General features: G+C 36.0%; 1 protein-coding gene across 7 annotated transcripts in view; it reads left to right on the top strand.

The window, feature by feature from the left end:
- ADAMTS6 (ADAM metallopeptidase with thrombospondin type 1 motif 6) overlaps positions 1–27,812 on the top strand; it is a 155,694-nt gene that overhangs the window by 21,811 nt on the left and 106,071 nt on the right. The gene's annotated exons all lie outside the window — the stretch shown is intronic.

The raw sequence follows: 27,812 nt of genomic DNA on the forward strand, positions 1-27,812 counted from the left end.
TAACATATATATGTGTAGAGGCAAAGTAATATAATTGGTAGGTAGCCTTAAAAGGAGGAAAATTAATAGATGGCTTGTCTTAAATGTATCAGATTATTAAAGTATAGATTAAGGATTTGGAAAAGTAAGATCTGCAAATCACTTGCTTCTGCTGTTATTTTCACTTCATAATTGCCAATGCAAAGTATTACAGTAGAAAAGATGGATCCTATTGAACATTTTATACTTTTATAATGACAAATAATTCATAAGATTGCAGAGAACAAAACAGTAGGGAAAATATTTTATTGACCATATAAAATGTGTTTGTAAGAATTTCAAGCCAGTGTAATAGTATTTCTCTGAAAACAGGTTCTTGCAGATTCTGGCAATATGAGACTCTGCTTTGTAGCTGGTTTGATTTATTATGCTTAATTAAGATGAGAGCTGACAGTTTTAATAGATGGCTTCAAAGCCTGCATATATGCTCATTTGTTTGCTTCTGTTTGCTTTCTGTAATGAATTCAACAAAGCCTGCACTGTAATCTTGCAGTCCTGATAAATGTATTCATGTCTGTCCTTTGCAGTTGGGAATAGGCAACTCTATTAGGAGATAAGTTTCACTGCTGTTGTTCAAGGACATTATTTGCTCTTTTCTGTTTTGTTTAAGTAGCAGCAGGTGCAGCAGCATGAACTTGGATGAGGATCTTTTTATTATAATTTCTGCTTTCCAGGGCAAGTTCTGTACTGCTTCGTATATAATCTGTTTGTGGAGTCATTGCATTCACTGCAAGAAAACTTAAATAGTGATTTAAATAAATCACTAAAATGTGCATAAAAGTAGTAAAAGTTGGGGTTTTGTTTATTGCTTTGTTTTGCTTAAAGAACAAGTCTTTATTTTTGAGAGGAAATAAAAGCTAATGAGTCACTTGCATGTATTTTTGTATTCATATTTCAAATATAATTGTTATGTGTGGTCTTTAATACTACATAGTAAAAATCAGAATGGTAAAGTGATAGATTCAGATTGCTGCTGGAGTCTAAGAAGTTTAAAAAATATTTAAGTGCAATAAAAGTAAATAGAATGAAATAAAAAATAAAATAGAGTTACATCCCAAGGTCTTAATTTTTCCCAAAGGCTTTTGTTTATGCTGAATTTTTTGCATACAAGTAATTCCTCCACTAGGACTGCTCACAGGTGAAATTAAATACACCTTTACAGCTGTGCTACACATCAAGCTTTTACTGGTATAATTTAGGCGAGTGAAGAACTGTAATCTGTAGGTGATATGATTGTATCAGTTGAAGCCTCTCAATATACATATGTAGAAGCTGCATTAGCAACACTATATTTTTACTGTTTTGACTGAGTAACCTGACATTTCATTGGTGTTGTTCTGGCTCCGCAAATCACAGTTATTTTCTTTCACTGTTGTACCTTAGCATGTTTTATTACTGTGTGGTCTGTACTGGCTTCCCTGTTCTGGTACAGTGTTCCCAGTGTGGTTATGAATGGTTCTGTGTTCCAGACAAAAGCTTAAGTCAGTGCGAACTTGCAGGCCTTTATCTGCAACAGGAGCAAGTTTTCAGAGAACATGAATAATACCTATTGAAAATTATGTTTTTTCATCAAAGAGCAGTAAATACTAAGGATCTTTTTTTTACTCTTCATTATGGAGGCTTAGTAATTGTATAAGTATGTAGCATGTGTATGATGTCTTTTAAAAAGCATGTAAGAATACTTCTGTAACTTTCCAATTTACTTCTAAGAAGTTTACACTTCTAAGTATATCATCATCATCATGGCTGGGCTTTGCGAACGAAGATTTGGGAAGGGCTCTATCCATATTTGTTACAGGCACGCTGGTGGCTAATAAGGCCAATACGAGATAGACATGTCCGATTACAAAAGGCACAGCAGAAAGACTCCTTAGGTGGTATATTCTGCAAGACATGATTCTTTCTGCATTGTCTTTTCTCCTCGAAAGTGATCCTGTGTGCGTTCTCAAAGGAAGCAGCAGCGTTATAGATGGTGTGTCTCCAGACCTCCCGATTGGAGGCCAAAGTAGACCAGTTATGGTGGTCAATATGGCCAAGGCTGAGATATTGTTTCAGGGAGTCCTTGTATCTTTTCTTTGGGGCTCCTCTCATGTGGCAGCCGGTGACAAGTTCACCATAAAGCAAGATCTTAGGGAGGCGGTGGTCCTTCGTATTTGAGACGTGTCCTGCCCAACGCAGCTGTGTTCTCAGTAACGTGGCCTCAATAGTTGTGACTGCTGCTTGTTCTAGAACAGATGTATTGGTCACATAATATGACCAGTGGATGTTTAGAATTGTACGGAGGCAGCATTGATGGAAGTGTTCTAGGAGACGCAGGTGGTGGTGGTGGTATATACCTATCTTTTAAATCAACAAAGTGCTTCAATGTTGTGTCTGCAGGCTAGTAATACCTACCTTTATAAAGTTCAGTTATATGTGCTTTCAAAATAAAATGCTTGTATTAATTCATTTATTAAATAATAATTGTAATTTCTTAAAATAATCACAAAGTCTACACTAATCACTTTGAGTGGATCAATGAGGCTTTTAATGAAACTGATAGCTATTCTAGCTTATACTAATAAAATGAATCAGCATGTCTGAATAAAAGATGCTTCTTTTTTAGATTGGAAGGAGTAAAGACAAATATATATTAATATGAAGATGTAAATCCATTAACTTTAATAATTCTAAATGAATTACTGAAATGGTGATATACTTCTTTTCATTCTGTTTTCTATCTCTCACTTGAGGAACCATAGTTAAGGCATTGTATGTGAAAGAGAAGGATACAGCTATGGTGCTTTAAACTTGTACTGTGCCAGAGAGGTCTTTAATAACCACTTCTACATGAAGGAGCTTGAACCTCTACTACCAAATGTTAAGATACTTTTTAGCCACTCTAATAGTATTTTGAAAGCAATTTCCTGAATCTGTCCCACTGATGCTGCTCTGCTTTGTATGAAGTAATTACATTTTCATTGAATTTGACACTGGCATCAATTTTTGGTCACTGTGTACTTCTATTTTATGAAAAGTAGGAAAGTTTCAGTTTAACATTATGAATAGTTTTGTGTTGATTAAAACCAGATATTTCAGTAAGGAGTTTGATGTATTTGAAAGTATTACCTAGTCCTAGATGAGTATTTAAAGTTTGGAACTACACCAGTCTATCTGAAAAGTGAGGCAAAGGTTTTAAGAAAAGGAGTCACTGTCTTCAACCATGCAAATGAAGACAGTACCTCAGCTTTGTTAGCAATTCCTTCATGTTGCTTTCAAAGGTGGCATGCTCTGATGTGGAAAAACAGTATTAAGAGTGCTGATTCCCTGGGGCTGTCTGCCTCTAAACAAGCTGTGTGATAAAACCAGGTAGTCTCACTGTCATGGAGATATGCCAACTGATCTACTAATAAGTCCCATGGAGATGTTACCATGCCTACTAAGCCACTAGTCTTTGGACAAGAGCCTTCCTGTGTTTGGTGTGCCTGGTGTATGGGCTTCTCCGTTATGGTCCTGCAACTGTCCTGCAGTATGCAGGGTGCATATTTTACTAAGTGGGTAGGGAATTCTGGAAAACTTCTTTGCTGATTAAACACAAGGCAGGTAAGACCTTATATTGTGTAGTGCTCAGTCTTTGAAATTTCACCTACATTTTTTCTGTTGGAGATTATGTTTAAGTCTCAGACTTCAATGTTTTATCATGTAACTGTCCAAATTGGGTTCTTGGAGACAAATGAAAGTAGAATGCTAAGCAGATAGATTTTATTATGAGGTTGATTAATGGTGTAATGCTGGTAAGACAATGTTGTCTTTTTTTCTCGAAGACTTTAGGTAAACCTAGTGAATCCTTAAATTTATTTCATAGTACAAAATAATAAAAATAGGAGGAAAACTTTTATGATTCTCTAATCTCAAATTCTTTGGGAAAAAAATAGTCTTTGCATTTGGTTCCTGTACTCCTGCATCATGATGTGATAATCTTGCTTTTTAGCACAGGGTCACACTGTCAGATTTTTCATAGTAAGATTGCATGTAAATTTTGAGTCTTGTGCATCCCACCCTCAGTGTAGAGATATCTCTTTGCCTTTTTGAAGTTAGTTATTATTTGGTGATTTGTTTTTTTAACCTTCCTTGGTAGCCTGCTTCCTCTTTTTGTTTCTTCAGAAACTCTAAAAAATAGTCTCCATAGATTACAAAAATACAAAACTTCAGAGGCACAGTGTACACTGTTACTTTATTTTTACTTTTTTTTTAAGAACACTTAACCCAGTTTTCCTTCCATTTCTATCAGTTGCTTCCTTCTCTTAATCTTAAAGATTATAAAGTAGGAATTGTGGAATTCCTTACCAAGACCTTGGCTAACTCTACATTATGAACAGAACTATTCCTTGTCCTGTGTACCTGCATAGAAAGGTAAGGGTCAGAGGGCTGGATTCTAGGTTACATTTTGTATTAGGGATGGAGAAGATAAAAAAAATTTTAAAATGCCTATTTTTTTTCTTTAACACATTAAGAGTTCTCTAGTACTACATTTCTGTATAGCTCAAGATGTTTAGTTTGATTTGTCCAGGTATTAAATGGTTGTTTTTCCAAATTATGTGTGACTGAGTTAACTTTGCAGCAATAAAGTATTTTGCTGCTGAGAGGGAAGATCTAGAGCTATTATTCTGCCTCCTGCTGTGTTAGTAGATCAAATAAAAAGGGCATACCAAACAGCCCAAAGAGAGGAAGATTTCAGGGGAAAGTTGAAGTGTGTATCTCTAAAGGGACAGAATTTGGTCTTAAAGGTACAGTTGTTTTAAACAGAGAAACATTTGAAACCTCACTTACTTAAGGAGACAGTACTTCTCAAAAATTGTTGAAATGTCATCTCTTGGTAGCATCATATACCATGAGTTTGTTTTACATTTTAGAAGAAAAACAAATTCACTATGCTTGACAAAAGCATTAAAATCTCTTTGCAGTTAGAGTGCTTTTATAGGAACATATATGAGTTCCTTGCAAAAAACTTACTAGAACTAGTTTTCAGACTGTAAGCCTGCATCTTTTTATGTAGATACACTTCGTGAAATTAATGACCTAAAATACCTTAAAATATAAAATTCTTTTACTTGGATTGGAATCCACTTGAATTATGTTTATAAGCAGCTTACTGCTTCAGCAACAATTTATTCTACAGCTCCATTGAACTGATGCACCGTGTTGCAGGAACCTTTATTTGCTTGAATAAAGAATCAGAGCCATATGATGATTTTATTAAGTCATATACACCTTGATTTGCAGGTTAGACTGAGAGTAAAAATGTTCAGTACCATAGATGTTCCAGTTTTTCTTTTTCTCTGGGTTTTAAATGGGCTAGTACATGTTAATATTGTGAGACGGTGAATGAGCGCTCTCATGATAGACTCTTATATTTTTTCCAGGTACAACTGTACTTGTAACTCAGTAAGTGAATGTATTGCTAAGTGGTGTGGTATGGCTTGTGTTAGCATTAACCCAATGTGTTAGCATTACCATCAGTATTAGTGTGCAAAATGTCTTTAGCAGCACTACTGAAGCCCATAATGGAAGGCATTAGCATTGTTACACAATTGGTGGATTTTTCAAGTCTTTCAAGGATAGAAATTTTATAGAATTAGTTTATTTTATTGTATATGTACAAGATTAATTTCACAATTTCAGTCAGTTATTCTCTCATTCATGTGCCCTTACAGGCAAGGTATACTCACTTTCATTTGTCTGTGAGTTATGCATCCAATGTGCAGGCTAGTGCTGCCAGTTTTTCTAAGAGGACGGAAGGTATATTTAAGATACATATAAGGTGTATATGGTTGCAGTTCTGAACTGTAAATCTTGTGATTCATAATCTAAGAACTGCCATGTTTCTGGCATTACACTAGATACTTGAGAGGGGCAAAAAGTTTCTAGTTTCATTTTGCATATCTGTGTAGAGCTGACCACAATTATGCCTTTCATTTTTTTAATAACATTAGGAGATTTTAGGCAGCCAGGGATGATTTGGTATTTGCATTGTCCATATAGCAGTCGTAAAAGGAAATCTGTATAATGGACATAGTTGTCCTTTTGCATGTCAGTTTTCTATAGTTAAGAGTATACTTTTATTCTGTAATAAGTAAGATTTCCCCATCAGGTTCTGTACTAGTTTAGGCATTTGGTAATGAAGTGGGGCCAGCTAGCCAGGACCCTGCGTATTCCTTTCTTCCTTCAGGTCCAAAATTGTTATATTCCTTTCCTGAGGCACTTTTTCACTTTTTTCTGGGCTTCTTAACTTGTTGCAAAGATTCCTCCTTTATACAAGTCACTCTCATGTTGGTCAGTGAGCACAATTTCCTAGTCTTGTCCAATAAATCTGTACATCCAAATCATTTCTGTTCCCATGAAGCCTTGTCTCCAATCCTCATCCTGTGGCTTCTTCCTCTGTTGGGGAGAAGAGCTCTGATTTTAAGAAATAATTCTGTGTCTAATTTTTTTTACTTACTTGACTCTTAGTCCATTAAGTAGTTTTCCCCCTTGTTTTTTACGCAGCCTTTCAGCTTGTTCTGCTGGAGTTCCTTGATTTGAATGTAAGCTCCTGACAGGAGACTGTTTTTCATTATTTGATTTTTGTGCAAAAATTATAACAGTGTACTGTGACTTTGTTTCCTGGTGACCATATTTGTAAGATGACTTCTCTGAGGGAGAGGTTTGAAAAGCTGAGATGCATACATTGCCCTTAGTGTCTGTCTGTGTGGATATTTAAAATGCAAGGAGCTTACTTTCCAAATAAGAGCACTAAATTATTTGTTTTCAGGGAATTGAAGGGGTGTATATAAGAGAGAAAAATGTATCTGCATATTTGAAATTATATATTTGGGGGAAAAAAGGCAAACAAAATTGAAATGTTCTAGGACTCTGCTCAGCACATTGAGGAGAGTAAGGCATTTTATTTTGTTTGTATGGTGCTTCACAAAGTAGGAATATTTCTACCAGGTTTCTACACATGATATGTTCCTTACGCTCCTTGTTAGAGACCTGCTACTGACCACTTAAATTAGTATGTTGGTAGATATGGCACCAGTGTCCCAGTTCTTATATTCCTACTCTTGTGTCAAAAACATTTTGAGGGTCTTTGCTATCTTAAGACATATTCTTTGGAATGGCTACCCCAAGACTGACAAAAAAGGAGTTGTGACTGAGACATACAGCTTAACAACTGTGAGCCATTACAGCAGTGCATGGTCAGTGTGTAGATGATTCGCTTTAGATTCAAGATTGCAAGCCCTACATGGTCTGTAGGGGGAGGAAACATATTCAGAGGTTTCAGTGGGGAATTCTCCATTATCCATATCCTGTATGTCTTTTGAGAGATGAAAGACTGTAGACTGTGAAATGATGTTAGAAAGTCAAGTTAGATGACACAGGCAATAGAGAAAAATCTGAAGTAATTGAGAATAAATAAAATCTGTTGGCATATTTTGTAATTCTCCTCTCTGTGACAGTTATAAACTTGTTGGGTGGGTTTTTTTATTTCTCTTCCCCACATTAACAGAATAAGGCCTGAAATGTTGTTCAGGTTTCTATTCTTGACTGAGACTTTTTTTGTTTTGATTTGTTTTTTGAGGGGGTAGATTACGGTAAGTTATATCTTTAAAATTTATTCCTAGATTTAGTAGCTGAAAGGAACCAAGTAGGCTCTGTGGAATTTGAAGGAACTCATGTGGAACAGTAAAGTAGCTAGAATGTGAATCTGAAAAACTGCTTATTACATGTCAAATATCAACCAGCAAGTTATTTGCAGCTAATTAACAAGCACAACGTGTGAGTGGAATGTTTTCTAATCAATAAAAAGGCTGTTATTTTTAATTTCTGATGCCATTAGTTGACTCTTAGTATACAGTTGGTTAGTTACCAGACTTGTATTCTGATTTAGTGTATAAAATTCGAGTCTATGAGGGATGAAGGATGGAAAAGGTATAAGGTATACCCAGCGTTTGCCTAATCCATTCCAGATGGGCAAAATGTGTTCAAAATGTGCTTTATTTAGTATTGAATCCAGAAGAGTGACCAATGTCATGAAGTAAAGCTCAGACTTTCATGTTCTGAGTGCAGACTTGAAGTCTGAAAGCTCTTTTTTTTTTTTGAGATTGATTGAAATACTTGATACTAAATAAAAAGACAAGTAATATTCTCCTATCTCAATTGAAGACAGAAATTTTTGGTGTAGTCCCACAGACGTATCTTAAGATGTGCTGTTTGAGTGGAACTGATTGCATACCTGATAATTTTCTGAATTGGAAAACTTGAGAATATCTACCAGCACACAGCGTGGGCAATGCAACTCACTAGTGCCCTCAGTTAAAGTCTTTCTCTAAATGAGGCAATGAAACTTTTGGTAATTAAAAATGCACTGGGATAAATCCATAAAATGCCAAACTACATATACTGTTGATAGTAATGGAATGTTGGTGCCTTTATTTTACAAAAAAACTTTTCCTTTTACACGCTAGACTTACTAGAGAAGAAAAAAAACCAGTGAAAAATACTTTTGTATGATCTATTTTTTCCCTTTTTCTTTTTCCAGACATTCACCTTCTGATTTGCACAAAGGGTCATAAAACTATTCAAATTATAGTTTTTCCAGGAAATGTTTGGTGGTAATATTTCGGGATATCTGTTAGAACACTCAGTTACTGCTTGGCCAGATATCTGAGGAAGGGCTTTCTAGCAGTTAGAAATGTCGTCTTTTGCCTTCTTTTTTTATTAAGAACATACACTTGTTTAAAAATCTCTCATTTTTAATTTTTCTTAGTAGTCTGAGTAGAATTCTTGCATTCTTTGGTGTTTTTCCCTGCTCTTGCTTAAGTACAATATTGGGGCTGTTATTACTTTCATAACCTACAATGACTGGCAGAATAATACATACACTAGTGAGCAGCTTTTGTTCCTCATTTTTAACAATCCAGAAAAGCATATTAGGCCAGTTTCTTCCCTGGATTTTCACCAATTTTGATATTTGTCTGTGATCTATTACGTGAATCCTGTCTCTCACCACACATGAATATATACTACCTTTTCATGTTTTCTTCTCATTTTAAACATCAGTCTGGACTATTTAGCTCAACTTTACAGCTACATGTTATTAGATTGGCTAGGTATAAGAGTACTTAGGGGCATGAAGGGCATGATTATGCTTTGAGGTCAATTGCAGCAGGCCCATTATTTCAGTAGGATCTGGATAAGATTTCAATTTGAGTTAATGGCTAGTTCATTTTAATTATGCAAATAGTCATGGCAAACCGAAACTGAGCATTGTCTGTTCAGTGCTACTTAATAACTTTTTTAAATATGTTGCAGCTTTAAGACATGGAATAATGAAGTAAGATGCATGAGCATCTTAACCTTTTTTAAGTAAGGATGGTATTTTCTGTGAAGTTGTACCTATTTCAGTATTAAATTCATGACTTTTAGAAACATTTATTATGTGTAGAGATGGATCATTTGCTAACTAGTTTTTAAGTGTATTCAGTGTGTTAAATGTACTTTCCAAAGTGATTAGCACTACTTACAGGTTTGTTTTTTTTTTTCGACGAGGGTTTATTTTTCACTTGCTTTCTCCATTAGTGAATTTACGGCAAAGAAGCGACACTTGAAAGGAAGTGTCTGAAAATTTTCCAGTCAAAAAGCAGATGTGAATAGGCAGGAGCAGAGGATATTGCAGAATATCCCAAGTAAAGAAATAAACTGTTGTTTATGTCTACAGTTATAACTGTTCAGTTTCACTTTCATAATGTATGATGAAATGTAACTTAGAAGGTTATTAAAATTCTGACAGAACTGGATGACGGAAGTAAAATAAAAATCTGAAGTTAAAATTCCATACTTGAATGTTTTGTAATTGCCATAGTGCCCTGATCACTTGTACCGGGCTAATTGGTACTGAAGTTGATTTTGAAATTGGATCTGCTAAACAGCAGATAAAATTTTGCATTAAACTCAAATGAAATCAAACTCTTTTGTTTTCAGCTCAAATACAAGTATTTTAATGAATAAGAAATTTGATGGAGAAAATAAGAAACCACATGTATTTATATGTGGTATATTCCGGATTCAATTACGGCCTGTGTTGCATTCCTAGTTATTTTCTTAACTGAGACTTTTACTTTTCTAATGATACTGGTTTTGCAGTCATTACTATATGAAGTGTAAGACATATGTTTTACAATCTTTATTATATGAAGTAAACACTGGAAAACAAGTTTTCTGGAATACAAACAGTGAGATAATACTGAGAACTAACTGAAATTCTGGTGAAATTTTGTATTTTGTCATAGCCTGCGATAGAGCAGTGGTCTGGCAAACTGTAAATATGAAATTGTAAACACATTTAGTGACTAGCAAGTCTTGTGTAGATTTGCTCTTTCATACTCTATATTCCAGTTCCTCTCCAGAAGGAAACGGGAGACCTGGTTCCCTGGGACGTGGAAAAGGCTGAGGTACTCAGTGGGTTTTTTTCCACAGTCTTCACTGGCAAGTGCTTCATCTACTTTGCCCAAGTTGCAGAAGGGAAAGGCAGGAACTGGGAGAATGTGTGATCACCAGCTGTAGGAGAACATCAGGTTCAAGACCATTTAAGGAATCTGAATGTGCATAAGTCCATGGGACCTGGTGACATGTATCCAGTGGTCCTGAGGGAACTGGTGGAGAAAGCAGCTAAGCCACTATTTATCATATTTGAGAGTCGTGACAGTCTGGTGAAGTTCCCAGTGACTGGAAAAGGGGAAACACAACCCCCATTTTTAAAAAGGGTTTAGAGAACTAGAGGCCAGTCAGTCTCATCTCTGGGCCCAGCAAAATCATGGAGAAAATGCTTCTGGAAACTATGCTAAGGCACATGGAAAATAAGGAGGTCATTGATGACAGCCAGTATGACTTCACAAAGGGCAAATCATGCCTGACCTGTATGGTGGCCTTGTGTGACGGGGTTATAGTTTTGATAGATAAGGAAAGAGCAACTGGCATCATTTACTTGGATTTGTGCAAAGCATTTGGTACTGTCCTACATGACATCCTTGTCTCTAAATTGGAGAAACATGGATTTGATGTATGGGCCAGCCAGTGGATAAGGAATTGACCAGTTAGTTGCACTCAAAGAATTGCAGTCAACAGTTAATCATCCAGGAGGAGAGCAGGGATGAGTGGCATTCCTCAGGGGTTGGTATCGGGACTGGGGCTGTTTAATATCTCTGTCAGGGAAACGGACAGTGGGATTGAATGCACCCTCAGCACATTTTCTTGAAACACCAAGTTGTATGGTGCGATCAACACGCTGGAGGGAAAGGATGCTATCCAGTGGGACCTTGATAGACTTGAGAGGTGGACCTCTGTGAACCTCATGAAGTTCAACAAGACCAAGTGCAAGGTCCTGCACCTGGGTCAGGGCAATTCCAAACCTGGATACAGGCTGATTTTCCTCTATTCTTATCTATTTCTTCTCTTTTGGGGACCAGATTGTCTTTGTAGGTCCCTTCAAACTGAAATATTTTATTCTCAATTGTTTATTGAAGGTTTCAGTTGAAATAATTTATTCAGGCAAGCGCTGAATATGCCAAGTGTTTTAACGTGGAAGGATGTAGTGGTGAACTTGCATCCTTTCAGAGAGAGAAGAGGTATTTCTTTCCAGTGTGTATTTGCCTGCCTTAAGATTAAGATTTCCTTTAATGCTACAGTATGAAATTGTGGGGTTTTGTTGGTAGCGCAGTGCAGTGAAATACATTGCATTCTAGTTACAGCAAAGCCATTATTTGTTACATGTAGCAGTTTTATTTTGGTAAATTAGATATATCTGTTTATGTGTAATGGAGAAATTAAAATTATTCTGACCATCAGAACAATCAGAAACTTATTAAAACATTTAGCTGTTAAGTATTAGACACATTATACAGTGCAACTGCTTTGGCTGTAAAAGAAGATTTTAATCTTCCTCTGCCGCATCCAAAAGGGTTTTCTGCCATCAGAATAATTTATAATTATAATACATAATTTTATCATCCTGTGACCTCTATACATTTAACTTCTCTTTAAATGGTTCTGCTCAGTGAGTTATCAGGAAGAGTATTTACAATGGCTACAGTCCTATATTTTGATCTATAAATCAAACTCTAATGCTTATGCCAAGTACCTGAAATATTAACTTGGCTGTGCACACTTTTTTTTATATATATATATATGTATATGTATATATACACACACACACATATACATAGGTATATATATGTACACACATATATATATATAAAATCTAACCCTGCATGAGTATATCGTATCGAAGTATTTAGGCTATCTAGAGGGCACTGTACTTTCTTCTTGCTTACAGGTCATAACAACTAGATTTAGTGTATGGGAGGGTGGGGAAGGAAGACGTGAACGTTTTGTGTCTGTGCATGCATGGGGAACAACACTGAAAACCTCTTTTTCCTTCCACACTTTAAAGCCAACAAAGCCCTGCAGATTCCTCAGCCTGGATCACTCTTGAAACAAAACGTAGTACTTAAGACTTCTTTTACAATGTCATAGTGTTACTTTTTAAATTATTTCTTGCAACTTTGCATGCTATTTTCCCCCTGCCATGCTCATGTTGTGACTTGAGTTCGCGTTATATGATTTTTGTAGAACTAGGAAGGAAAATAAGAATGTTAGTGGTATTTTCTTTAAGCCTGTAAATTTATTTCTGCTACTTCAGTGATGTTATTTATAGCTGTGCTTTCTTCTGGTTGAGGTCACTATTACTGATCTACTTGTATCTTGCCAATAATGTATGCCATAAACTTTTCCGTCATCCTCGAGATTCAGATGCATCCTTTGCTTACTTGCTGTTTGTTAAAGAGAGTCTTCTTCCATACAAATCTTGAATCACTTGTTCCCCAAGTGTCTGGTGCAGCTGTGTGGAAGTATTTTCTGTGAGGCAGTTTGGAGCAGTGTTTTGTGGGACTGGTGATACACTTGTGTTTTAGTATCCTGTTTCTAAAATCACCTCATCTGTAGAAATAGAATTGCTCTATTGTTAAACAGCTTTTTGTAATCACAGACCCATAGCACTGTAAAATAAATGTGTACTTGGGAATTTTTTTTTAAGTCTAGAGACAATAGATACGTAATAAAAACTAACATGTCTGAAGGGTTCATCAAGGCCCTTTTGACTAAGATTTTAGTTCCTGTGCTACTCTGTAGTCTTGTGGAAGATTTGGCAGTGAGAAATCATGCTCAACTGTGAAGGATTTTTCTCATTTAAGATTCTTTTCATCCCCCTAGGGTATTTCATTAAGGAATTTCAGCTTTTCTGTTTGTAGACCATAGTCTTCAACTTGGAAGTACTGGTGTCCTTGATTGCACATAGTTAGAAATTTGTAGTCTGTAAAGTCTGTTCAGAGGCTCAGAGGGAAAACTTTTTTATACTTAGTAAGACAATGTACAGTCCTCATTGTATGAACCTCCTTCATGTAAGTACATGAATTTTGTATTTTACACAATGGTAAATATATTTGATGTTTGTAAATGGCAAGGATATGTTGGAATTTATCAGTGTGAGTTTTCAGAGACAAGACACTTTGATAATCAGTTTGAGATAACCTACATCTCCAAATTATCTTTTAGCATTGCTTTTTCAGTGTGTGTAGTTTCTTCTATCTCACAATAAAATACTTTATTTCTGGAATTAGCGTTTTCATTGTATCAAATACGGTGATTTTTGTAGGTAAACTACTTTGTAAGATGTTAGATTAAAAACTGGATACAAATTAAAAGAGTATAATAAAAAGATTTTGTGTCTGATAACACAGTGTCAAAGGTACATGTATACATTATGTGGCAATTTAATGTTTTTGGGAGAAGGGGGTTATAAATACATAACAGAGCAAAGTGCATGACTATCTCATATAAATAAGGCAATGTCATACATTACCCCTTGTCCTGTCACAAAAAGCCCTTATAAAAAATCCCTCTCCAGCTTTCTTCTTTCAGGGGGCCAAACCCCTCTTCTCTTAGCCTGCTAGCTATTTTGTTTTAATATCTTTTACGTAATTGGTATAAAGAGTTTCGCTTGTTTGTAACTAAACTTATTAAAAACAAACAAACTTCTTCACTGCTACTTGCCCTTATAGTTGAAAGATCTGAAAGAGCAGTAGTTTAGTCAAAATTACCAAATGGATAGGGGTATGCTAAGGAAGGCCTTGCCTTAATTTCTAGAGCCTGTTTTACCATGTGTACTGTGGTAGCTTTGCTTAAGAATATTTCCATGCCTGACACGGGACCACAAGACAAGGATAGCAAAGTGCTTCCCACTGTAAGTGAAGTTCAGGTTTGTAACCACCTGAGGAATCTGAATATACATAAGTCTATAGGACCCAGATGAGCCCTGAGGAAGCTGGCCAGTCATGCCAATCAGGTGAAGAACCTTGTGGGTGGAAAAAGGTTCCACCTGACCAACGTAATGGCCTTCTGTAAGGGAGTGACTACATCAGTGGATAAGGGAAGAGCTACAGATGTTATTCATCTGGACTTCTGTAAAGCCTTTGACATGGTCCCCTACCATATCCTTCTCTCTGAATTGGAGAGTGATGGATTTGATGACTGTACTGTTATGTGGATTAGGAATTGGTTGGATGGTTGCATCTATAGGGTAGTGGTCAAGGGCTCAGTGACAAGTGATGTCCCTCAGGAGTCCATATTGGGATCAGTGTTATTTAACGTCTTCAACAAGGACACAGAGGAATTGAGTGCACCCTTAGCAAATTTGCAAGTGACACTAAGCTGACTGGTGTGGTTGACACTCCTGAAGGATGGGATGCCATCCAGAGGGACCTGGACAAGCCTGAGAAGTGGACCCATTTGAACATCAGGAGGTCCAACAAGGCCAACTGTGAAGTACTGCACCTGGGTCAGAGCAAGTCTGGTATCAACACAGGCTGGCAGAGGAAGAGACTGAGAGCAGCTGTTGAGAAGGACTGATGAAAAGCTGGACGTGACCTGTCAGTGTGCACTTGCAATGCAGAAAGCCAAACGTGTCCTGTGTTGCATCAAAAAGGTGTAGGCAGCAGGTTGAGGGAGGTGATTGTGCTGCTTTACTCCACTCTTGTGAGATCCCACTGAGAGTACTGCATCCAGCTCTGGGCTTCTCAGCAGAGGAAGAGAGGAGCGAGTCCAGAGGAGGACCATGAAGACAATCAGAGGAATGTAAAACCTCTCCTGTGATGAAAGGCTGAGAGAGGTGGTTCATCCTGGTGAAGAGAACTGGTCAATGAGTCTATATTGCATCCTCCAGTATCTAACAGAAAGGCCTACATGGGAGCTGTAGAGGAACTTTTACAAGAGCATGTAGTGACAGGACACGGGAATAATTTTAAACTGAAAGAGTAGATTTAAATTTGATACACAGAAGAAATTCTTTACTGTGTGGTGAGCTCCCAGAACAGATTGCCCAGAGAAGTTGAAGGTACTCCATCCGTGGAGGTGTTCAGGGCCAGTTTACACTCTGAGAAAAATTGATGTAGTGGTGGGCGTCCCTGCCCACAGTGGCAGAGTTGGAACTAGATGGTCATTGAAGTCCCTTCCAACCCAAACAATTCTATATGGTCCTTGACCCAGGGATCAGTGTTCACTGTGAGGACTGGGATGCACGTAGCTCTGAGTAGAGATACACAGTTGCTAGTGCCCTGGATCTTAGGAATAGTCTCCAGAAACAGTGCTATGTTGTAGTCCTCTATAGCAAAGATTGACAACACTATGAGAAGGAAGCTGGTATCTACTGTGCGTCAGAACTTATAGTGATGCACCATACTTTGCTGTACTTCTTTCGGCTTCCTAAATTCTTACAGCCTAGGTTTTGAGAATGAGGGAAAATTGTGTGTGTGAATGTTTGTGTGAAGGAGGGAAATCATGCGATGTCAGGACAGAGCAGAAGGAGAATGGTTGCTTGTCAACACTATGGGCAAAAAAGAAGTCCATAATCATATTGGTAATATTATTTTTATGCAAATGTGCATTTGGATAATGTACCTTGAAAAATTTGATCTGTTGGTAAGTAATTTATTCAATCCCCCAAAATCTCTTACTCTTTTCCAAGTGCCATTTTGTTCTTGGTATGTCACAGCATATATTGTTGTTAGGAATGATGTCAGTTTTATATGCTGAAATCAAACTTGAGAAATTCTTGTTTTTCAGTAGTATAGACTCACTGAACACTATATGAGACATAATTTTATAGTTACTCTCAAATCAAAATCTTGATGATCTTCTACTCCATGGATCTATTTTTTCCGAACAGTTACCAAATAATTTCCTGTTACATGTGGTGAGGTTAAGTCCCAAACTACCAGCTCACGATTGCTTCTTATTTCCAACTACAGCTTTTTGGACAAAACTTTAGAAACAGACTCAGATATTTCTGAAGTTTTGCTTTCCACAGATAATTTTTTTAAATTTTTTTTTTAATAGCCATCATAAAACTACATTTGATTATACTTGAGTAGATTATCACCTTTGTGTATTTGAATGTGTTTTCCCACTGAAATAGTAAAACACAAGCAAAGCTGAGCTATTTGAAAAATGTAGTGAGGGAGCTGAAAGACTTGAAGTGTAACACTATGTAAGTACTATAATAGCCTTCACACAACTTTAAAGTTTTGCAGGGGTTCCAGCAAGACAGTTTGCTGTTGTTTTACTATGCTATATTTCAGAATAAATTTTAAACAAAATTTAAGATATACTCGTGCCTTTTAGACAGACATTGGCAGTGCAGTTTTTGCTCCATTTTTAGTACTTTTCACTGACAAGATTTCAGGTGTGTATTGTACACTTAGCAGGTGTATAAAGGGCACAACAGGAATTGGTTCACAAACATCCAGAACTAATCACTTGTGTTCTACAATTTAAGTTAAAAAATTTGCAATCTGTAGATAAATAATGTTCTCCTATATTTGACAAAGAGTGAGACACAGAACACACTTAGGGGTTACATACTTTCCTTTGACCATTGCACACATTTCTAGAAGTAGTTAATGTTGCTGCAAAAGTATGCTTTCATATGTTGCAGGTTGATTATCAACAAGTTTGTTAACCCAGGGGTCAAATAAATCAAGAATGTCTTCTGCAACTGGTTCTTTATGTTTTTATTTTTTAATTTTTGTCCTCCAGCATAGTTATACCCAACACCAGAATCTTATCAGACGGAAAAAAAAAAGGTATAATTTGATGTGTCATTTGAGCATCTTCATGTTTCTATGTCCAACTATGAGGGATTTTAAAGAGGCAGAATATTCAGAAAGTGACATCCTCCCTTTGGAAACTAAAGCTTTTAAATTACTTGGAAATAGAGGCATCAGAAATATTCAGGAATATTTTAGGTCTGAGTATTAATTCAGCTAAAACACTGGCCCACTCCTGTAGGAAGATAGAATCACCATCATATAAATTGCAGTAACATTTCAAACTAAAAGGCTTTACATTTTCAGTAGGGGATACAAAGCTCCTAAATATTGGCTAAAGATTTCTTTTCTTTTTCATGATAAAAATATGATTTGCTGGTTTTATTATAATTAAGTTATTGACTTAGTAGATGGCACTCTTCCCTCTGAGTCACCAAGGTGCCTACAAGGTGTCTGTATCCAAGGTTCCCTTTTTTAGATACAGTATGGAATTTATCCTGACTCCCTCCGCTTATTAGAACATGAGTATCAGTTGCCATATTCTGGCATAATTTCTGCTTAACTGTTATAATCTTGCTTGTCTCAATCTTTGCTGCTGCTGCTGGATAATATTTGTTTCTATGTACTGGTGTGTGTGTTAGTATTAAAATTGTGGTAATACCCCCTCATACATACATTTCTCCACCTTTCACTAATCACCTTGTACATTACAGGGCGATTGCCAAATCTTCACTCGCTTAAGTCATACGACTTCAATAGAGCAGTTTTCCCCCCAAGATCAAAATTCCCTGTGTAAAACTTAGGAACCAGTTATCTTTCAGTAAATATTATGTGAGACTTTGAGGCATGCAGTTATATTGATCCTCTGTGCTTGTAGTGTCAAAACAGGATCTCTTGCCACAGGTTCTTACCTGCTAAAAGGTCTGATTCTGCTGCTACAGACATAAATGTAAATAACAAGTAAACCAATTTATATATAAAATACAGTCTTTAAATACATGCTTTTCACATCTATGGTATTGAAATTTTACTGCCAATGTGCTTGGGTCATATGAAGTTACAATCTTATAATTTTGACTGTTAGTACCTTTGTCCATGCCATGCCACAGATGTCTGTCTCCTGAACCCACAGCAACAAGGAAAACTGGGTTTCACTATATCTTCATTATCTTCGCTACTTATGCCAAAGACACTGAACTTTTATATCATCTACAGACTTATACACCATGGGCTTTTTCTTTTAGCCTTTTATGTAGCAGATTAGGGTAGTCCTGATTTTCCTGGTTTTGTGTATAATTTCTTTTTCTTTTCTTTCTTCTTTTTTTTTTTTTTTTTTTTTTTTTAGAGGACATAAAATAGGAAAGACCATCATAAGCTTTATATGCTATTCATTCAAGAGCTTCCTCAAAGCAGAAAAGAATGCTATATGCTTATGCTATATGCTTAGGAGGCATCTTCTGCCATTCCTCATGGATTTAGTTTTACTCTTTAAGAATTAGAGTTTTTCTTTCTCTTTGAGATCTGGTAAAATGAAAAGATAAATCCTCTTCAGCCTCACAAACAGAATGCTACTTACAACTGAAGTATGTTTCTGTGATGTTTTTTTCCTGACAACTGTCATATATCCTTAGCCAGCAACCTAGAGTTGGTTTAGTAAAAGCCATCAGTTATCAGTGCCCTTAGGACTGGTAATTTGTTATATGGTGAAAAGCACTGAATCAAATTTCTTTCTGTGGTGACTTTTGAAAGCACAATCATTATTTCATGTCCTTTGCTGTTTTAATGTTCTTTTAATGCACTACCAGTCACAACTTCTGTTCTTCTCCAGATTGGATGTCAGAAAGACCTATCTTTCCCTAGATTTTAAGATTAGATTACATTTTTAGATTAGATTACTAGATTTTTATATTTCTAGATTATAGATTTCTAGATACCTGCCTGCCCATCCCCACCTTCCCCACCAAAAAAGCCTTCACATGACTTAAAATAATTAATAGTTAACTACTTGCTCTTTTGCCCAAGCCTTAACTTGTGCAGATTATCCTGAAAATATGCCCACATCTTAGGCCCATAATAATTTTGAATGAGTACCTACACAATATTTAGAGTGTTAGACTGTACCCTGAGTCTTTGTCCATGTTGTATGCAGCTTGATGGGAAGATGCACTTGTGTCCTAGGTGCTGCAGAAAAAGGATGTTTCTACATATGTGCACTTTACCAATATACTTTTCACTTAATGAGCAATCATTGTGATTTTTATAAGTTATTTTTATAAATAAATATATTTAATTATAATTTATATTTATAATTTTATAACATAGTTACCATTCAAGACATTTCTCTGTTTATATCATTATTGTAATTAATGTTTCTCCAAGTAGAAGAATAGATATGTCCATATGACAAAAGTTGCTAAGTGACTGACATTTTTTTAGCAATCAAACTGCATGAACATATTAATAACCTTTGATAGCTGAGTTTTATATCAGTTCTGGAGGGATGATTGGAGACACTTGCTTTGGCACCACAGATACTGAAGCTGGTCTGTGGATAAATGGTGAAACTTTTTTCCCCCTTTAAAAGCAAGTTGTCATTAGTTCTTAGGAAGAACAGTTTCAATGACAAATACTTAAAAATCTAGAAATTAAAAAAACCTGAAATGTTGCATTGATTCAGGTCAAATGTTTATTTAATTTTTTTCTGAAAAAGGAATCAAAAATCAGAAAGTGATTTGCAAAACACTGAGATAATTTCTGATCTGTTGTTTTTTAAAAATAATCAAAACATTGGCAGTAAGATTTTTCTGTTTTGCAGTTAAATGTAATTTTGGTAGTCCAGAATTTATGGAACCCTACTAGTTACTCACTCAAGAATGGTAAAACCTAGGAACTTTAAGTAATGGCTTTAGGTTCAGTATAAGACTAACTGGAGTGTCAAATCATGGTCTTCGTCTATGGAGAAGGAAGAATATTCAGATTATGTAACTAAAATACTTTTTCATGTGTTTAGATTCTTTCCAAAGTTGAGATGTAGTTCTTAAATGACTTACAGTTTTATGTTTTGATTTTTTTATGAGCATGTTGACCTACATGATGTTTGTGGGAGGACTCCTACATCTATATAGAGTAATATTCATATCAGAAGAATATAAGAGTATGTATAATAGTTCTGACATATAAGCAACTTAGTAGGAAGTACCAGCAAGATAATACGAGTTATCTTAGCCCTGTTATGTCACACACGAAGCTGACTCTTTCATTGTCTATAAGTTCAGAGTTGTGCAGTTATGATCTTGAAGAAGATACCTTAATGTCAGAACAAGAAGGATAGAAACTGCCAAAATTCATTATTTCTTTTCCATATGGCCACTTATAAATCTTTATTTTAAGTTAACTTTGTATTAAGTTGCTGAAGGACTATCCGATACAGCTGTTCGAGTCGAATTTATGATACTATGTTAGGTCATCAGGTGTAAATCATTAAAGTTAGTATTTTAGTTATTTCTGAACATTTTGTTCAGGTGGTGTTCTGAAAACTGTGGAACTCGTATTTTATAGAGCTGATAACATTCAGCTTCAAATGAATGTGATTTTTTTCGGACCTTTTAAAATGGCTCTTTGGATAGCACTGAGGTTGCATTTGGATTACCTTCACACTGCTTCAGCCAGACCCATGTTAATCTCTCATTTATTACTCTCAGCAGCTTGAAAAAGGGAGTGCTAAGTGATTGGATAAATAGGCAGGAAGAGGTACAGGCAGTTCCTTAGCTTGCACATTAATTTAGCTGTAATGAAAGGTATTTGCTTATATTGTTATTTTAGGACAGTTAGTCCTGCTTAAAAATTGCAAGGTCACAAGTAATGCTGACAAATGTTCATTGTTCAGATTCTTGCAGAAGAAATTACTACCTTGTGAGCTCTTTCAACAACCTGCTGAATCAGAGTGAAATGCATTATGCAATTATGAACAGTGTGTTTGGAATCACTACAGAACAGGAAATTGTACTCCAAACACTAGCAAAACCAAGGAATTTTTTCAGATGTCTGAAATGCAATCTGTTTGGCCATGGAAGTGTTTATAGGTCTTTGACCAACATTGGTTCTGAAGCTATTCCATTTTAGTCATATTTTGGCTAAGATTGTTAATTATTTAGTGATTAAAAAAGCAAGCATAAAACAATAGCAATAGCAGGAGATGCAGTTTATCAGGAGAATTGTGATGTTTTACAGTTCTTGTTTTGGTTATGTCTTGAGTCAATTAAACAGATTGTTTGTCAGTCCAAAAAACTTTGTTCCTGTATGTGACCCTTCTTGAAAATGGCATTCTAAATTCTATGGTGCTATGCTAGAGGTAGTAACTGCACTGAAACACATGGCGCTTCTTTATAGTCTTTGCACTGCTGTATTTGCCATCTCTTCCTGCATTACTAGAAGGAAACTCTTCTTCTGTGCGTTCTCTTAAGTGGCTCTAGAACTTTAAAAGATTTATAGATCTTAATTTTTTTTTAAACATTTTTAACTAATAAAAAATAAATATTTAATTCAGATTTTTTGTTTTAAGCCTTTCAGGTTAGAATCATAGAATAATAGAATTGTTACCGTTGAAAAAGACCTTTTTAGATCATCAAGTCCAACTGTCAACCCTGCTCCATCACCATGTTCACCATTAAACTGTGTCCTCAAGTGCCATATCTACATGTTTTTTGAACACTTCCAGAATGGTGATTCCACCACTTTCCTGGGCAGTCTGTTTCAATGCTTTACAACTCATTCTGTGAAAAACCTTTTTCTAATATCTAATTCAAACCTCCCCTAGCGGAGTTTGAGGCCATTTCCTCTCATCCTGTCGCTTGTTACATGGGAGAAGTGTCTGACACCCACCTAGCTACAGCTACCTTTCAGGTACTTGTAGAGAGCAGTAACATCTCCCCTGAGCCTCCTTTTTCCAGGTCTGTCAACCACTCCTCACAGGACTTGTGCTCCAGACCCTTCACCAGCTCCATTGCACTTCTCTGGACTTCAGCACCTCAATATCGTTCTTTTAGTGAGTAAACAAAAACTAAGCAGAGGACTCAAGGTGTGGCCTCACCAGTGCTAAGTACAAGAGGACAATCACTGCCCTGGTCCTGCTGGCCACAGTATTTTTGCTCCAAGCCAGGGTGCCGTTGGCCTTCTTGGTCACCTGGGCACTGCTGGCTCATGTTCAGACACTGTTGACTAGCACCCCCACATCCTTTTCCACTAGGCAGCTTCCCAGCCACTCTTCCCCCAGCCTGTAGTGCTGCCTGGGTTGTTGTGACCTAAGTGCAGAACTTGGAATTTTGCCATGTTGAACCTCATACAATTGGCCTCAGCCCATGGATCCAGCCTGTCCAGATCCCTCTGCACAGCCTCCCTACCCTCCAGCAGATCAACACTCCCACCCAACTTAGTGTCGTCTGTGAACTTGCTGATGGTGCATTTGCTCCCCTTATCCAGATCATCAATAAAGATCTTAAACATGACTGGCGCCAACACTGAGCCCTGAGGAACACTACTTGTGTTTTTCCAGGTTCTTTCAACCAAAAGTGGGAATTTAATTTAACTATTTACATTTGTAAATGACTTGTATTTATTGAATAAAGCCATGCTTAACAATAATAGAAATACTAAAGTAACTAAAACTGAACAAATTAGAACCAGACTATTTTGTACAACAGAAATTACAGTTAATACATTAAAAAAAAAAAAAGTAAAGTGCTGGTATTTCTTGCATGTTATCCAACCTCTTTCCAGGCATCCTTACTTTGTTAAACTTTTATATTGATCCTTCCTTTTCTGTATAATTTGAGTAGAAGTTTAGTGTTTCAATTCAATAACTTTACATAGGTTGAAGTAATAATTAAAAAAAGTAATAATTTTGTGATCTTAAAACAATGAAATTCTCCCTGTTTTTCAGCCACAATTAAGAGAAATATTGTAGTGAATGTTAATTTTTCCTGTTTGAAGTTTCATGACATTTACTTCCAATTATTTATAATGGTTTAACTGCATTAATTGCCAAAACTTACTGAGCCAAAAAGAAATAAGGCATACTTATTTTTCTTCCAGCTTGAATTTCCTGGATTTCTTAGAGTGAGTGTTTTAGGTAGTTGTGTTGGCATCTCAGAAGAGAATGTGCTTTACAGAACAATGTCAGGCACTTAAAATTTAACAGTCAACTAATTGGGGAATGATGTTAGTAAGGACTGTTCCAACTCGGGGGGAGGGAGAGAGACTTTTCCCACGTTTTCTATATTGGTGGAAAATTTAGTCTACGATAACTATGTCTGTAATGACGCTTCCATTTTGAGTATGTAATTTACTTTCCAATGAGTATTCTGGAGAGTTGTATTAAAATGTAGTTTATTCCCCCATGATTATTTATTAAACAATTTGAAGATTTTTAGATAACACCTACTTAGAAGCTATGGGTTTAGCTTGAGACCTCTGGAGGTCTTCCGTCCGATATTATCCCCTAAGCAGGGGAAATCAAACCAAGTCGCACAAGGCTTTATCCAGTTAAATCTTGCAAAACCTGTTTGGGCAAACCACTTTACTGCTTGGCTGCTCTCATGGGGATAAAGGTTGTCTTTATAACCAGTCAAAATTTCTGCTCAGCATTTAAAATTCTGTAAAACCTGAGGGAATAATTATTTTAATAGTCCCATGCTAATACACGGTATGTGGTGAAAAATAAAATGTAAGTTCAGGTCAGTTTTAATATGAAGTAGTAGTTTGTCAATTAAAAAAAATGAAATTTTTCTTTCACAACATTTATAGAGGAAACCAAACTAGTTTTGGAAGTATAAGTGTGTTTTCAGAAAAGAGAAGAGTAGGTGAATGCTTTGTGGGCTTAATGAATATAATTAAGAGGAATTTATTTACCCACTTCAAGATAGGTTAGTTTACAAAAGACTAGTTTACAAAGTTAAGACTTGAATAATGTATGGAGATTTAAACTTAAGGAATCAATGAGAAATTGCTTTTGACAATCAGGTAGTTTTAATGTGGAATTAATAGCTTAGTTTGAAGAATTCATATGTGGAAAAAGGAGTCTTGTTTGCAAGACAGATCACTGTTACTGCAGCCCATTTTCTTTCCTAGCTAGTACTGAGTCTTCAGTGATTCTTTTTTTTTCGGCAGAAGTAATAAATTGCACCAGCTCCACTCAATGTTCTTTGAGGTGTGGGGAAGTATGTGTTCCTGCAGACAGTCTGGATAGATACAGTTGCCTAATCCTAACTTGTATAAAATAAGAATAATGTAGTTTATAAAGAGCCTCTGCTGTAAAATAAGCTAGTGTTCTCATGGTATTCAGCCATTCATTCACAACAGTTAGTCGCTGTTGTCATTAAAATTATTTGTAAAAAATAAGCTAGGCAGAAAATTATAATGTATGCCACTCAGACTTACTTGTCTTGAATACAGCAAATATTTCTTCCTGGTTATTATTGCATGGAGAAGAAGATGACAAAGATTTATGTGCAGTTCTGAATTGTATGCATGGGTTCTACTTTTTGGTACAGACTTCAAAGATCCATGTAAGGTGCATCTATTCCATTTGCCAGCACATTTAAAATACCAAGATAAGTTCCTTTTGCTTTTAACATGACAGGTTGGTGTGCTCTCACAAACTCGGACAAAATCTCAGAAATGGTTTTCCTCTAGTAGATGTATCTATGTACTTCTTTTGAACTGATCCTTTTTGTTAGAACAGCCATTGCTTCTGCCACCATTTCATTCTGTCACTCCATGCATTTCTTTTCCTTTTAGTTCACAAGTGCTCCACTAAGTTTGTTAGCTTCAAAATTGTTAGCTGTAGAACACAGCAGCAGCCTATGCGATAGAATTTATGCATGTCATCTGGAGAACTGCTGCAGATATCCAGCACTCAATTGATGTTGTATTGCTTTCTAAGCACAGGCACTCAAATTATTTGCTGACATTTCTTGAACAGGAGAAATCCTTTATTGTAACTTATTGTAACACATGCTTATAGAAGAAAGCACTAAATCTTGTAAAATTATATTGCTTTGGGTTTCCTGTTAAAACAAAAAACTCTTTTTATTCTTGTCAGGGTTAAAAATCATTTGGACGGAGTTACTGTTTTCATTTTTGATCTTAAAAATAAGTCAGAAAATAAATTTTCTTCCAATGATTGAAGAAGGTTTTAATTACTGCATTAAACTGCTGAAGTTTAGCTCTTTGTGTAAATACAACTTTGTGATCACCCAAGTGCTTTGTGATTCTTTAATAGGGCCCAAGCACAGGGTTTACTGTTCTCATCATCTTCAAGAAAAATATGTTTTAATAGTACATGCTTAGGAGTTTCAGTCTTTTTCTCAGAAGTTTTGTAGAAGTATCAACCAGAAGTAGCATTAAAAAATCACAGCTTTTTTTCTGTTCTGGTTCTATTATAGGATAATATTACTATTTTTCTGAGAAGATTTAGACTGCATGCTAAATATACATTGTTAATCCAGCAAATTAAATATTAATGATTATTAGGAAAAGAATAAAGAACCTTATTATGCCATTGAGTAAACTGGTCATGGCACGCCTAAATCTTGAATAGTTTGTATCATTCTGGCCTTATCTCAAAAGGTTTTAGGAGAATTGGAAAAGAGAAGCAAAGATAACCAAAAACTTGGACAAGGATAACTGGGACTTTCTTTATAAGGATTGACTAAGTTGAGGAGTCTCTTACTTGGGGTCATCAACTTTTGGAAAAGTCAAATTTGGGACAATACTACAGTGATTTAAACAGTTACAAGATTGTATGGGGGCTATAAGTAAGGAACAATCATTCATTGCATCTTTCAGTACAAGAACTAGAGGCTACCCGGTAAACTTAGAACAGATTCAAAACAAGGAGAAGGGAGGCAGCCCTTTTTTATGCAAGATTTAACTAATGTTGAAAATCCTTGGCAAGTTATTTTATGGAAGCTGTATATATGTGTAGGTTGAAAGGGTGGCTAGGCAAGTTCACAGAAAAAAAATCCATTGAAAGCACTAAATACCCAGAAGCACATCTGTCTCAAAAAATCTGAGCCAAAAATAGTTGAAATTGAAAGAGTACTGGGATAACTGCCATTTTATGCTTTCTGTGCTGTTTATTCTTTCTTGGGGATTCTCTTGGATCGTGAATGCAGGATAGTGGAATCTTTGGTCTGGCCCATATTGTGATTCTTATGTTTTTACTTTTTTACTAGGTGTGGTCTGTCATCCTAATGAACTTCTACTCTTTACAGCCTACCTCAAGTACTGATGCTTTTATGCCATATACAGTGTGAACAAGGGTAAATAAAGTAGACATCATGTATAAAGACAGGCGTGATTTTCTCAGAGATTGTAAATTAATTGTTTGCAATATTCAGAAAGTTAGAGAAGAAACACATATCCACAGAAAAGTCATAGAAAGAAATAATAGAAAAACTTAGAAATAGATGTGCAATATGTTATTGCTATAATTTATCTCATTTATTTCTGTACAGCAGAACTAAAACTTAGTTTTAAAACTTAGCTTTATAAGTTAGCTGCTAGCTGTGTTTCCCTCCTGCCAAAGGTCTAGACTAGTTGCTTCCTATTTTCTGCTGTGTGGCAGGATGCCCCCAGCCACACCTATGTAATTAGTTTTGCTAGTTTTCCTTTTTCCCAGACTTGGTTGCATTAGCACACTAGTCTAAAAAGCATTGCCCTACAAGCTGCTTAAGCTGCTCAGTGTCAATCTCCTTTAAACAAAGGCTTTAGGTAGCTGTTGCTAGACTTATCCTGAATGTACAGATAGAAAAATTATTAGTGGCCTATTGGAGTAGATATATAAAAATTTCTGTTCTGTTCTCTAGGCCAACTTTAGCTAGTCACATCTATGTAACTCCATCTAAATTTTGTCTCAGTACTGAGAATTCAATAAAACTATTCAGTCACTTTTGATTCAGAGTACAACAAGTTAAGTATTTCTTACATAGATAGTGCAAATGCTGAATCGTTAAATTGTCTCTGAATGGTAATGAAGTCACAATTGTCACTCAGGTAGGTAGCTTTACATTTCTGATGCCCTTGTATAAAATTCTTTTGTGTGTATCAGGAATTTGCCATGGAAATCAAATTAGATATGCCACAGAAAAATTTTGAAATGCTCCTTGTAGTTCTGCTAGATTTCAATTCTCTGATTACTTTTATGAGTTCACAGTCTCCAGCTTTTGCTAGCTTTGCGCCTTACTATCATAATTAATTCTCAAATTTCTACAGTTTTGAAATCTTCCTATTGTTTGTCTGGATATAGGGATTTCTGATGATTTTGTTGAAAGACGCCTGGTTGAGGTGTCTTAGTGTTGGAGGGGATCTAAAGCCTAGCTTGCAATAAAATTAACATGTTCTGAAAAGGAGTGGACCCATTTAAGATTGGGCTACAACTGCCTGAAACTCCTTCTGTGTGATGGCTTATTCTGTCTGTACTGACATTACATTCCAATATAGTGAAAACTCAGTCAAACATCTTTAGCCAGCATGGGTGCTCATGTTAAATGCAGAAGCATAGTACTTGGTGCAGGGCATAAAAATAGAAAGAACCAA

Source organism: Neopelma chrysocephalum, unplaced genomic scaffold (genome assembly GCF_003984885.1).
Source record: "Neopelma chrysocephalum unplaced genomic scaffold, ASM398488v2 Primary Assembly neopelma1_97102, whole genome shotgun sequence".
NCBI classification, from domain to species: Eukaryota; Metazoa; Chordata; class Aves; order Passeriformes; family Pipridae; genus Neopelma; species Neopelma chrysocephalum.